Here is a 13,519-nt window from a genome sequence, read left to right as displayed (position 1 = left end):
GGATCGCAACCCTCAGTGTCGCCTCCATACCGGACCAGGACCGGCAACGGGATCGCAACCCTCGGTGTCGCTCCCACGCTTCACTCAGCCAGTGAGCGGGAACCGGTCTGTATGTGGGATCCGAACCCTCGGCGGGAGCGCCGCCGTGCTTCCCAAGCGGCGCATCACAGCAGTGCGCCACCGGGCCGGCCCCTAAGTAAATATTCTAAAGAGTGGTTCTACTAGCAATTTTACTTATCAAGGCTATGTTTATTCTCAACAGTCAACTCAGAACACTTTTCTTTTAACTGATAATGCAGGGAAGAGAAAATGTTTTTGAATGGCATAGGCCTTGTTTTCTTGGTAGGAACTTCAATCAGCTATTTTGTGAAAGGACAGACCTTCCAGAAACAGACCCTCACCTTAACAAATAAAGAGATCCAGACAATATGTTATAGCTGTCACTAGTAATAGAAGTTTCATTGATTCTTATCCATCTGTCCATCCATCCATCCATCTGTGTACTGAGTTTGCTGAGGCATTAGTGCTCAAGAATAAACCTTAGCTTAGTTGGTAAAATAATTATTAGAATATAAACAGCAGCAGCTACTATTTATTGGGCACTTATTGAATGCTTTACTTATGTTAGCTCACTTAAATCTCACAACAAGCCTAAGAGGTATAACTATCCCTTCATTTCACAGACGAAACTGAGGTGTAGGAAAGGTTAAAGTAACTTGTTCAAGGTAACATGGCAAAGATGGTAAAAATCCAGTTGTCTGACTCCAAAGCTTGTACTGTGAACTTCTATATCACACAGGTTTTCATTTTATACATGATGAAGACCACAAATAAATACTTCAGATCTCTTCTTCCCCATCTATGAAGTACTGATGCTTCCACTGCAGTCCAGGTGGCTTTTCTTTTTCCTTTATAACATCAATGTCCATGTGAGTTAAGACACTTTATCAAATGTTATCCATCTGGAAAACTGAATGCAACACAGTTAATAAAGAGATCTTCCTGCTAGTGAAGTCCTTCCTGGACACTATCAAGAAATGGGCACAGGAGGGGTATGGAAAACACGGACCTAAACCACAAGCTGGTATGGGGAAATGCTTGGAGGCTGGGGGATTCTGGCTCAGCCCCAGGCAAGACTGATGTAGTGGAACCAAGGCAGACCTAGGGAAGGTGTGTGGCTGGGAGCTGGATCAGAATGGGTCACATGATCCCAGAAACCCAACCCTGGTCACCTCTCAATTACCAGAATCCTGGGAGGGCAAAGCAATGACTAGACCCATCCAGAAACTTGATTCATTTTAAATCTTGTTGCTGCCTTCACTGTAGACCTATGCCCCTAGGTCGGTCACCACCCCATTCAGTGCCTTTGAAAGGCAGTGGACAGAGGCTGACCAGAGTATAGGACACAGCTCTCAAGCTCGCCCCAAACAGGCCATCCCAAGTTGGTCAAGCTGGAATAATTAACAGTGACAACCCCTAGTATTTCTTTAGAACTTAACAGTTTCCAAGGCACTTTTTCATATAGTCTTTTATCTAATAACCATTTTTACAGGTGAGGAAACTGAGGCTCAACAAGATCAAGTGACTGCTTCAAGGTTTAAAACTAGTAAGTGGTTAAAAAGAGTATAATGTATGTATTATTTACAAAGCAATGATCAACTGATTTCAAGAGCTAAATTTATTTATTCTGCTTGGGGGCTCATTCAACTTCTTAAATCTGTGCAGTCATCATCAGTTGTGGAGAGTTCTCAACCATTCTCTCCATGAATATTGCTTCTGCTCTATTCTCTCTCCTTGCTGCTCCTTCTGGGACTCCAATTACACATATGCTAGACCTTTCGTCTGTGTACAACATCTTTTACACTTATTGAGAACTCCCCCTAGCCCCTGCAGTTCTTTGTTCTCTCTGCTTCGATTTGGATAGTTTCCATTGATCTGCCTTCCAGTTCACTAATCCTGGCTATTGATATATCCAATGTTAGTTCTAGAATGTCCATTTCATTCTTTAAAAAAAAATAAATTCTAAGTCTCTGGGGATATTCTCCTTTCTTTCATCTATTTTGCCCATTTTTTCTTCTATTTCCTTGAATATGATCATAGCTGTTTTTAAATCCTTGATGCTAACTCTAACATCTGGAACACCTTTAGATCTGTTTCTATTATCCGGGTTTTTTCCCTCCTGACTATAGGCATACAGTCTTGCCTTCTGCGTGTGTAGTAATTTTTTATTATGTGTTGGAAAATGCATATTAAAAAAACTGCTAAAGCTCCACATGACATTATCACCCATCAGAGAAAGTTTTCCCTTTCCTTTGCTAGGCAGGTAGGGCAGATAGAGAGTCAGTCCTTCACTCAGGGACAGAGCTGGGTCGGGGCTGTTTCAGTTCTGGTAAGACGCAGTCTACCTCTGGTTCACCGCTGTGTTTAGGGAAGGCCCCTTGGGAATTTCAACTGAGAGCCTGGCAGGTCTTTATCTCCTCTGCCCTGAAAGACTGTCAGAGATTCAGTTCTGTCCTTGAGAGATTTTTGGCTTAGTTCTGTAGCCCTCCAAATCCATGCATCTTCACAATTTGGCAAATCCTGAAGGGGAAACTGGGCATGTGTTTGGATCCACTCAAGTCTCCCATTTTGTCACTCAAGCTACATGTAAACACCAAAATTTCTGCTGGTTTCTCAATCTCTCAGCAGCAGCCTTTTCCCAAGACTGGATGTTCAGCCTCTTGCTTCTCCTAGAACCAGTAAATGCCCAGGGGAAAAAGGCATGTAGGTCTCCAGTGTCAATCACCACTTTCTCTGGGCTTTCAGGTCTTAACTATCTTCTTTTCAGACCTCTGAACAGGTCTTCGCTTTCTAAATACTGTAAACTGACGGGAATTCTACTCTGCCCTTCAGAAACATTCAATCTAACTCTTACACTCTAGCACAGACCTAGAACTCAGAAAATGTCTTGTGAAAAAGGCAGCCATGAGTTTGAAGCCCATCGAGGCTCCAATTTTGTCACTCTAACCCTGTGTAACTACTACGTGTTTTGCTGGTTTCTCTTTCCCCCAGCAGTATCCCTCTACTGGGACCATGCTCCAATCTTCAGCCCGCACCCAGAATTGGCAAATGGTCCCGAGAGAGAAAAGAGCTGCCACCTTCCATCTCTGAGTGGACCTCACCTCTCTGAAATCTTAGTCCCTCTAGTCCTTATCATTTCTACAGCTCTCTGATGCCTCTGAATTGTATTTATCTGTTTTTTTCTAGTTGTTGTCAGAGGGAATACTTGCCTGCTGTAATCTATATTCCTTACTCAGCAGCAAAGTGATGAATCTGTAAAAGTTCACAGAGATGCAATTTACTATGTGTCTCAAGTGACATTTTCCTGTAATGTTTATAGGAAGCATGCAACCTCTGATAAGGTTGCTGTTTATATCAATTAAGCAAAACTGTGTTCAGACATGCCAGTCTATCACACTGGTATGATTTCAAGCTGCAGCCCAAGTCCTCCAACAACCCCCAGTGCTCACTATAAGCAATAAGTCCAGACTTCTAAACAACCACCCATCTCTTTCCTCCCTTCTATAGCATATGGGTGGAGGGAAGAGAGAAGAGAACAAATTCTGAGGTACAAGACTACAGCCCACAACTTATGCCCATTAAACTCACCCTACCTCATTCTCTCCAGTCTCTCAGGAGAAGGATCCGTTCGCCTGCCCAGAACTAAGCCTCCTTCAGTCCTCTAGGTCCCATCTCCTTACCCCCAACCCCAGTATGTTCCTCCTACCCACACAACTGCACTGTGTTCTCATTACCATAGACCCAGAGTAGAGGAAAAGTCTCTTCATTCTTGGGATGCAAGATGCTGGTCTTGCAGGAGCTCATTAGAATGTTGCAGTGGGAATTCCATTGTCTCCTTATTCCCTACTAACATGCCTGCTCTGTCAGGGATTGCTTGGATTCTGGTTCGGAATGGCTTCGTCCCACTCCGTTACCAGCATTAAGGTGCCCGGGCATTTATCAAACATAACCTACAGTATCCCACAAGCTGGCGGTCAGCCAGGAGGAAGAAAACTGAAAGCCTGCCCTCTTTGCCACACTGCTCTTGCAGTTCCTCAGGCTGACTCCCTGCAGGCTGTGCAATGCCCCAGCTGTCTCCTAACAGCTTACCAAAGGCTCTGGGACTTCCAAGATCCGGAGGGGAGGAAGAAAGGGAGAAGAGAGGAGAAAGGAAAAGGAAAGCCATTATCTACTTCAACAACATCCTTCTCCATTGCCATGATGCACCAGAGATAGTCAGTCTGAACGATCCCAAGGCCGCAACAGTAAGCCCACCTCTACAACTCGAAACAACTGGCAGGTGCTCTCCCAGGAAATCCAGAGCACCAACCTTCACAAAAGCAAAAGCTGCAGGAGTGACAGCCAGGGCAATCACGCTGTCTAAAATGGTCAACCCCAGTCTAACAGGGGACCTCCACCCTGAGCTACCCTTGACTCAACCCACCAAGACGAGGTCCTCCTGAAAAGGTGGGAAGATAGAAGCTTCTAAGGATATGCTCCTTCTGTGGACGATCCTCTCAGGCCCCCACAGCACTTCTGGCTAACTGCTCTTACATCTGGAATCCACCGTAATGCCTTTCCCTCTCTTTGAGGCTCTGACTCATTTCTTTTCATTTTTCTATATTTTAAATTTTATTGATTATGCATATTCACAGGGCACAAAGCTGACTGTCACCACTTGTGCCCATGATGTGATGGCCAGATCAATAATATCAGCATGCCCTTTACCACAAATTGAGATTATTCCCCGTGTCCCCCACCAATTAACCCCGACCTCCCTCCCCCTCTCCTTGTCCCACCCCACTCCACGACCCTAGGTCTGCTCTCTCCCCCTGCAAGGGTCTCCCTCTGCACTGTGGTCTTTCTTTCCTTCCTTCTCTTCTGACTCATTTCTGACTTTCACGCTCCTCAGGAGTGAATGGGGGAGTGAAAATGTACGCACAGGAAAAGACCTTCACCGTGGGTGTGTGGTGGCGAGTGCACAGTGCAGCTGTGTGGGCAGCAGGGATGTCCTGGGGTTGGGGTGAGGGATGGGACCAAGGGACTGAAGGAGGCTTAGTTCAGGGCAGGTGAATGAACCCCTTTTCTTGGAAGACTGGAAAGAATGAGGTAGGGTGTGCTTAACGGACATAAGTTATAAGGCCAATTTCACTGGTAATGTGGAAACTGCATTACCATTACCATTGCATACTTACCAAATTCAAAATATGTCAGATGACGCCAGGAGTGTAGGTGAGGACAAGGGGCAACGGGAGCCCTCATGGGTTGGTAAAACTACTTTGAAAAACAATGTGGCTTACTCGAGGAAAGCTGAAGATGCACATTCTCACCGCCCAACAATTCCACTCCTCAGTATATCTCAGAGAAACCTTTGCATAGGTATACAGAGAAATACGAGAATGTTCACAGTAGCAGTGCTTGCAAAAACAACATCCACCAGCAGCAGAATGGATAAACACAGTGTGGTATATTCATACAACGAAACACTATCCAGCAGGAAAATTAGCCAAGGCTGTAGCTGCCAACATGGATGAAACACAAAAACTTAACATTTGGTAAACAAACAAACAAACAAACAAACAAAAAGTAAGTCATAAAAGAACACATACAGTACGGGGTCTCCAGTATGATTCTATTTAAGGTCATAAACAGATAAAACTAAATAATATATTATTTAGGTCAGGGATCAGCAAAATTCAGCCTATAGCCTATTTTTGTAAAGTTTTATTGGCACGTAGCCACACCCATTTATTTGCATACTGGTCTATGGCTATTTTCTTGCTAAGAAAGAAGAGTCAAATAGCTCCAACGGAGCCTGTACAGCCTTAGTACAGTTCATAAAAAGACTGTACAGCCCATAAAAAAAAAAATTATTATCTGGCCCTTGGAGAAAAAGTTTGCCAACTTCTGGTTTAGGGGTATATAATATATACACATGTGGTAAAACCATAAAGAAAAGCAAGGGAATGTTTAATACAAATTTCAAGAGAATGGTAATCTCTTAGGGGGTGGACGGGAGGAGCACAGAATTAGGGGAAGGACCTTCTGAAGTACTTCTTCAGTGGGGTGGTGAGCATGAGGGTTCACTTTATTATTAGACACTAAACGGTACACACAGTTAAAAATAAAGTACACTAACCTATAACCTATAACCTTATAACCAAGTTATCAGGGAGGCTAATCTTCAGGGTGAGCAGAGGCTTGTGGAAAGAGCAGGCGGTGGTGCCCTTCCTGCACATGGGAATGCTGGAAAACTGGGTTGGGGACAGAGGAAGTGGCTGGACCTGTGGGTTCTGGCCTGAGAGGAGAGGGGAGCTGGAGGGATGGTGCAGTAAACAGTGAAGGAGTCACAGGAGTCAAAGACATTACCCAGTGGGAGGGACAGGGGAGAAGAGAAGAGGAGGAGTAGGTGAGGGAGTGCAGAGCAGGTCAGGACACAGACTGGAGGGAACTAAGGGAGAGTGAAGTCCTGGGAGCCAAGGGCTAGAGTGTGGAGAACAGGGGTGCAGGTGGGTGTTAATGAAGCAGAACGAATCGGCGGGATGAGAGCCATGCCTCCCTGGGATGTGGGGAAGAAGAGTCTGGGGAGAAAGACTGAAGCCCAGAAGGGAGAAGGGGCTGCTTGGAAAAGCAATCTGGGCATAAGTTTTAGTACAGGCTCCCAACTCCTGCAAACACTTTTTCTTTCATGAGTTATCTCACAAGATAGATAAAGAGGAGGCCTGGTGAAAGACCCAGTTTCTTCAGATCACTGGAACCATGTTTTGATAAAATGCACAAAACACATGTAATCAAGACCTACTTGGAAGAAGCAAAAAGCTAAGCTCCTCCTGTCTCTAGTCTCACCTGCTCTGGAAGCTAGCTGCTCATGAAACAGGGAGACGGGCCCCCTGGATTCCTCTTCACAGAAGTCTTTCCCAAATCCAGGGAGATGGAAGTTGGAAGACTTTGGAAGATTTCCACAAGAGGCTGGGACTGAGTTGCAGCAATTAAAAGACATGTTGCTGGCTTCTAGGGTAGTTATTAATCGATGCTTTTTTTTTTTTTTTTTAAACCACAGACAGAGAAGAAAAGAAACCAAGATTCATTGAAAGCCTACTGTGTGCTAGGAACCTACCATATGCTCGCTCCCGTAACAGAAGGTGATCTATATTTATCCAAAAGAGGAAATGATAATGATGGGTGGAGGAGGGGACCCTAAATGTGTTCTTAAAAGTGCAATTCTACATTCCAAGAAGAAAATACCAAACAAGTCAGGGTTTCAGATGCTTACATCCTCTGAACCATCTCTATCAGGCAATACTTGTGACACAGGGGGAGCTGCTAAATATTTGCAAAATGGATGACCTCTAAGGTCTCTTCCAATAGGGGATTCTGTGATTCTATGAATAACTGAGCACCAAGGGCAGTAGAGTCATCCAGAGCACCCAGGAGAAGCACCTGCTTCAGGCAGGTCTTGTCCGTGGGCACAGGCAGACAAGAATCACAAGAATGGCAGTGATTAACTCAGTCTGGAAAGAGCGCCAACAGCACAATGAGATCAAGTGCTGTGATGGCTCAATTAGCAAATGCTTTGGAAATGGAGTTTCTTTATAATGGAGTCGGTTGTTCTGCCCCCAAATTCGGTTTAAATCAGTTGGCCATTGGTGTGTGCGCATGGCTCAGAGCAACACACTGAGAAGCTGGAGTTGGGAGATGCTCTCACGTGGCTTCCAGCTGCCCACTGTCTGTGAACAGGGACAACCCGGGGTTCATTTGGAGGTTCTGGTCCTTAGATCACCCTTGACGGTGGCCCTGCCCACTGTTCTTCTGTGGATAAGGTGCACCTGGATGTGGCCAGGCCTGATCCAATCACCCACTCACTCCCCCACCCACTTCTCTAGCGTTGCTCACTCTGGCTGGGTGCTGGGACTCCAAAGAGGAGCCAGGCATGTTCCCCATCCTCAAAGAGCTCACAGTCTCCTTTCAGCGCCAAACACAGACATGGATCCACATGATCCCCTAGAGCTCGGGCAATGCTGAGGCAACACAGGCAGTATTCCCACCTGCTCATGTCTTCAGGAAGCAACTGGGACCAACACATAAAACAGTGTCCATGAGAAGAAAGAAATGTCTTAGTGATTCAAGAATGAAGAAGAGATCTGAGTGCAGAGTTTTCCTATGATGGGCAGCACTAATTGCCCTCGGGAAGGAGAGGCCTTCCATGCATCCTCCCCCACATAGAGTATGACAAATGCTTGGACGGGGCAGAGAAGCTTGCTGTGCCTGGTGCGGAACGACAGCTGCTGAAGCTGCTGGCTGCCACTCTCCCTTTCCCGGGCAGCCTGTGCTCTTCCGTCTGCCCATGGTTTACACGGCGGCTGAGTCTGGTGTGGCCTTTACTCAAAACGACCTCCAAGTCCCTTCCACATAGCAACTTGTTACTGAAGCATGTTTACGTCTATCCCTTCATTTGGAAGGGGCGGATCAGGCTTCCCTTTCCAGCCCACAACCGCCTCCTGCCTTGGGAGGGACAGCTGGGCCCAAACTGCCAAGCAGAAGCTTAAGGTCATGGACTGGATGTGGCTCAGGACCTGGGCCCTAGACCAGCCAGATCACAGAGACGCAGTCCATGAGCTAAGACACAGCCCCAAGAACTAAAAGCATCAGAAACAGATCATCTCAGTTTGGAACAATATTTGGGATCAAAGGCCTAAAATGAAGTGGGGTTGTCCCAATGTGATGGAACACAATGATGGGGAAGCTGAGAAGTGTCCACATTTCTGCAGCCCATGTGCATCCACGCCTGAGTGGTCAGCCCATGATGGCATTCTATAGTCACCTGAGGCTCCACAGCACGTGTGAGACCTGACACATGCAGCTGGCCAGAAAGCAGGGCCCCAGGCTTGGGAGGCCAGTGAACATGGAACCAGACAGATGCTCAGGAATAAGAACAGAAGCAGAACCAAGCTGAGTGAACAGAGATTGGGGTAGAGGGAGGCAAGGGCAACAGACAAGAGCTTGTAATGGGAAGACGATGGAATCGGCACAGATGTCCCACAGTTAGTTCAGCTCACTGCACCCTGTTCCAGTCGCAGGAAGGAAGGAGATCCATCTGGAGTATTCAGGCAGGGTGGAAGCAGGGGTTGGGGAGATTAGGACCTCAGCAATGGCAGAAGAGGGCAAGCTGTGTGGGACCAGGCAGTGGCAATAGCTGCTGCCACTCTGAGGTCCTTTCACCATGCCTCACCTGACTTATGGACCAGCTGGAGGCACAGGATCTTATCTAGACCTGGGCTGCTGCTTTTACACACTGCTGCTCACCAGGTCGAAAAAGGGCTTAGCAGGGCTTAGGTGGCATTGGGACTAGTGGCCACTGCTTTGTGTTCCAGTTCTCTTGGCAGTAAACTTGCACCCATCCCCAATCTCCAAGTGTCAGTGACTGTAATTAAACAAATAAGGCTTGTCCCTACCTTCCCCATCCTCAGGGTCTTCTGCTCCCTCACAGAATGCTCCCTTTTGCAGAACAGGCTCCCTCACAGTTTTCTGGTGCTGCTGGGGTAAAGCAGGAACTCTGGGTGGGCTCCAGGAACCCCAGGTGGCTAGGCACCACAGGAGAGGTGGCCCAAGATCCTCTGGCTTGATCACGGAATTCCAGTAGCATCCCATGGCCTAGGTTTCTGATTCTCACTTTTTAAGTGACTCTACAACTTGATGGCTCTCCCATACTGGGCCTAAATCAGCTCTATTCTTCAGCGAGAGGGTCGGCCCACCCTCCCACACCCATCTGATTTCTCATGGCTGCCTCATTTGGCTCAGACTCCACCACACTGTCACAGACTTCAGGAACTGCAGAGCTATAACGATAAAGCAGTTGACATTTTGACAAATTACTAAAAGCCGAGCTAATAGGACTAGAGCACTTGCTCTAAGAAAGCCGTTTTATCTATGTTTAAGCCCCATATATCCCTGGATAACTCAACTGACAAAAGTGCAAACCCATCTGTGGATGGCAGATGAACTGACAGAATTCACAGATAAAAGCAAGCAGGCCAGCTTGATTCACCACCTCTATCAGAACAAACTGGAAAGAGTCCAGGCAATTCCAGCCCAGAAGCACAGAGAAGGGAAGTGGCAAGTACAGCTGTGGCATCACCATGTCTCCCAGAAGATGTTCACTCATCAAACACGAGGTGCCTACCTACTATGTGCCAGGCCCTCTCACAGTCCCTTACAGATCACCAAACCCTGTGACGCACTATCCTCCCACTTGCTTAGATGGAAAAACCAGTTCCTGTGCCTCTTTAGATCTAATCACCATTCTGGCCGTCGCTATCTGAACTGGAAGGGGACCACATACTACCTACATGACATGTGTCAGGAAATGCTTTTCTACCAACCAGGGAGAAGTCTGCTCCCACCCAGCGATCTGGGAACTAACGTCTGAGGAACTGGGCACCAGCACCACTTTCCAAGCCTCTTAAGCAGTGTGAACTCAGCCAGGACACTGCCTCTCCTTAGAGCTCAGCTGCAAAATGAGAACTCTGGCATCCCTTCCTAAGGAGGAGGAAGGGTTGTGGCAACTGGAAGGAAGAGAAAGAGGACCACAGGGCCAAGCCACCTTTATCTGCAGTCTCCATAGTGCTAAGAGCACAAAGGAGGTACTCTGAGAATTTGGGCTGCAGAGAGAATTTGCCTTAAAACAGGGAGCCTTGTCTAGAGATCAGGAGGCACCAGCAGGCTCTCATACCTTACCTGGGGATCTTCCAGTGGAGGCTTTCCTGCATCTTCTGCTCTGTGGTGTGGGGAGAAGTTACACCCAGGTCCCCACTGCCCAGCCCCTAACACCCTGCCTCCTAATGCCTAGGAAGACTGACCTAGAAGCAGAAGTCAGGATAGATTGCAGGTGGGAGATGAGGAGGTCAGTCAGAGGCTACTGCTAGAGTCCACGCAAGACTGTGCCAGGACAAGAGTTATGGCATTAAAACAAAACAGAAGGCATAAATGTGAGACAATTCAAAGGCAAATTCATTTGACAAACTTAATACAAAATGACTTGTGTTTTGTTTTGTCTAAAAACCCAAATGACTGGGAGATAAAAATGGAGTAGTTTATAGGGTGAATATGGGAAGTCAGTTTTAGATACATTGAATTTTCAGATGACAGTGCACAACCATGTGAAAGTGCCCAGCAGGATGGATGCAGATGAAAGACAGAAAGAGACTATAAAGCAGCAGGACAATTTTTTTTAAAGACTCGGGATACATCTGCTGGCATCCCGTCTTCATTCAGCTCCCATGACAATCAATATGGCAAAAACACTGCGAGGAAGACAGCAGAATAACGAAAGTCATGGGGAAAAAATGTTTCAAGAAATATTCCAAAATCATTGAATAAGATTCGACTCCTGCGCCTAAAAACACCAAAACCAGACTAGATGTAACACCTTGCTGACAAGGGGACAATAAACTGGCATTCTCATACGTGCTGGAAGAAAGGAACCTTTTGGAAAGCAATTTGTCAATATGCATTAAGAGCTATAACATGTTAACATCTTGACCTATAATACTTCTAGGAATGTATCTTAAGGAAATATTCAAAAGAAAGCAAGAGGTATGTGATAAACAGTTGAGGATATTTTGGTACATAACGATGCTCGTCATCTATAACAGTGAAAAACTATAAGCCACTTAAATATCCAACCATAAAGGAGAAATTAAGAACATCACAGGCCCTTGGTGGAATTCTCATATAGCATTAAAACGCTAGTTACGAAGATAGTGTGGTAACAGGGAACTCTTTTGTTTTTTTCATTTGCCATAATTTTGTAAGAAAAAAGGCAGGATATGTGATTAGAGTATGATAATAACAATAACTCCTCTGTTACGATAGCAGGATTTGGGTACATCTTTCTCCCTCCACTTTTCAAATGTATTGTATTGCTTTGGATGAAAAATAAGTGACCGAGAATGTTAAAATCAGCTAGTAAAGTGGTACCTTGGCTCCGTCCACACTGATGATCCGATAGCTGTTCCTCGTGACATCATAGAAGTAGGAAACAGTGACCGCCTGCTTGCTTGCAGGCACCCAGTTCTTCTTGGTGCTGGGGTCGATCTGGAAGACGTGCGCACGGGTGGTGAAAATGGGCTGTTCTCTGCAACGGGAGAGATGGCTGCGTGAACTGATGGAACATGATTTCTGTATAATGTACCATTTCTAGGCCACCTACTGCCCCAAAAGATTTTAAATAGCTTAGAGAGAAAGATAAATATGCATGAGAACAATTAAAATAAGAAAAGGGAAGAGAGGAGAAAAAGAGCCCCAGTGAATAGCTTCTGCATCCCACACTCCATTTAGCAGCTACCACCCTGCGGCTGCAGAGAAATTGGCCTAATGAGCAATCTGCTTAAAACACAACTCCTTGTTGAGTGCTTCTACATCCCTGTCAACTGTCCCATTCTTTTTCTGACATCCTATTGGCATTTTTAGGATTTTGGAAGCAATTCGCTTTAAGGTTTGCAACAATTTGGGGATTTCACAACCTATTTGACACTTAATATTATATTTCTATTAAGTACTTCTCAAATTTGCAGCATTTTATGAATTATGAAATTACTTGATATCCTTGTAGGTATCTCTTTAGCCTACTTTTTAAACCATTTAAGGACCTTACAACTTAACAAGCCTTAAAGTTTTATGTTTCCAACTTATAAACCTTTTGAGGTTTATGCAGAATTCATCAAATCCATCTCTTTTGCTGTACTTGCTTCTGTATTGTTTTTTCACTCCATATGCCTATAAGCTCTTTATGTGATTATTAACCAAATTAGCACATTACCTACGTTTCTTTCTGTTGAGTGGGGAATTAATCAGATCTTGACAGTAGGCATTAAGAAATAAGACAGACTAATAAAAACCATAATGGATTTCACTGCATTTCATATTTTAAGGTATCTACTTCATAAACTAACACAATGAAACAGACTCTTTACAATATATATTTATTTTTTATTTTTTTATTTTTATTTTTTTCCTTTTTGTCTTTTTTCGTGACCAGTAACGGGATTGCAACCCTCGGTGTCGCGCCCACACCGCGCTCAACCAGTGAGCGGACTGGTCTCTATATGGGATCCGAACCCTCGGCGGGAGCAGCGCCACGCTCCCAAGCGCCGCACTCTACCGAGTGCGCCACCGGGCCGGCCCAATATATATTTATTTTTAAAGAAAGGTTCTTTAGGCAAACTGGCTCAAAAATCCTTTAAGTGTTCAAAATAAGATAAAAAATAGAAAGCCACCAGCATATAAAAATAATCTCATTATTCATAAAATGCAACAGATTTAATAAGTACTTATTAGAGATACAAAATTAAATCAAAAGGTGACTTAGAAAAATTAATTTTTAGGGCCGGCCCGTGGCTGACTTGGGAGAGCGTGGTGCTGACAACACCAAGTCAAGGGTTAAGATCCCCTTACCGGTCATCTTTTAAAAAAAAAAAAATTA

General features: G+C 45.3%; 1 protein-coding gene across 1 annotated transcript in view; it reads right to left on the bottom strand.

Moving 5' to 3' along the window:
* Nucleotides 1–12,168, bottom strand: part of HOMER2 (homer homolog 2 (Drosophila)) — a 37,969-nt gene extending 25,801 nt beyond the window's left edge. The window contains exon 1 of the mRNA XM_008567589.1: nt 12,016–12,168. The gene's annotated coding sequence lies outside the window, so the exon portion shown is untranslated. The remainder of the gene's footprint in view (nt 1–12,015) is intronic.
* Nucleotides 12,169–13,519: the final 1,351 nt, after the last annotated feature.

Source organism: Galeopterus variegatus, unplaced genomic scaffold, assembly GCF_000696425.1.
Source record: "Galeopterus variegatus unplaced genomic scaffold, G_variegatus-3.0.2 Scaffold333, whole genome shotgun sequence".
Lineage (NCBI taxonomy): Eukaryota > Metazoa > Chordata > Mammalia > Dermoptera > Cynocephalidae > Galeopterus > Galeopterus variegatus.
This window is presented reverse-complemented; position numbering and strand designations above follow the sequence as displayed.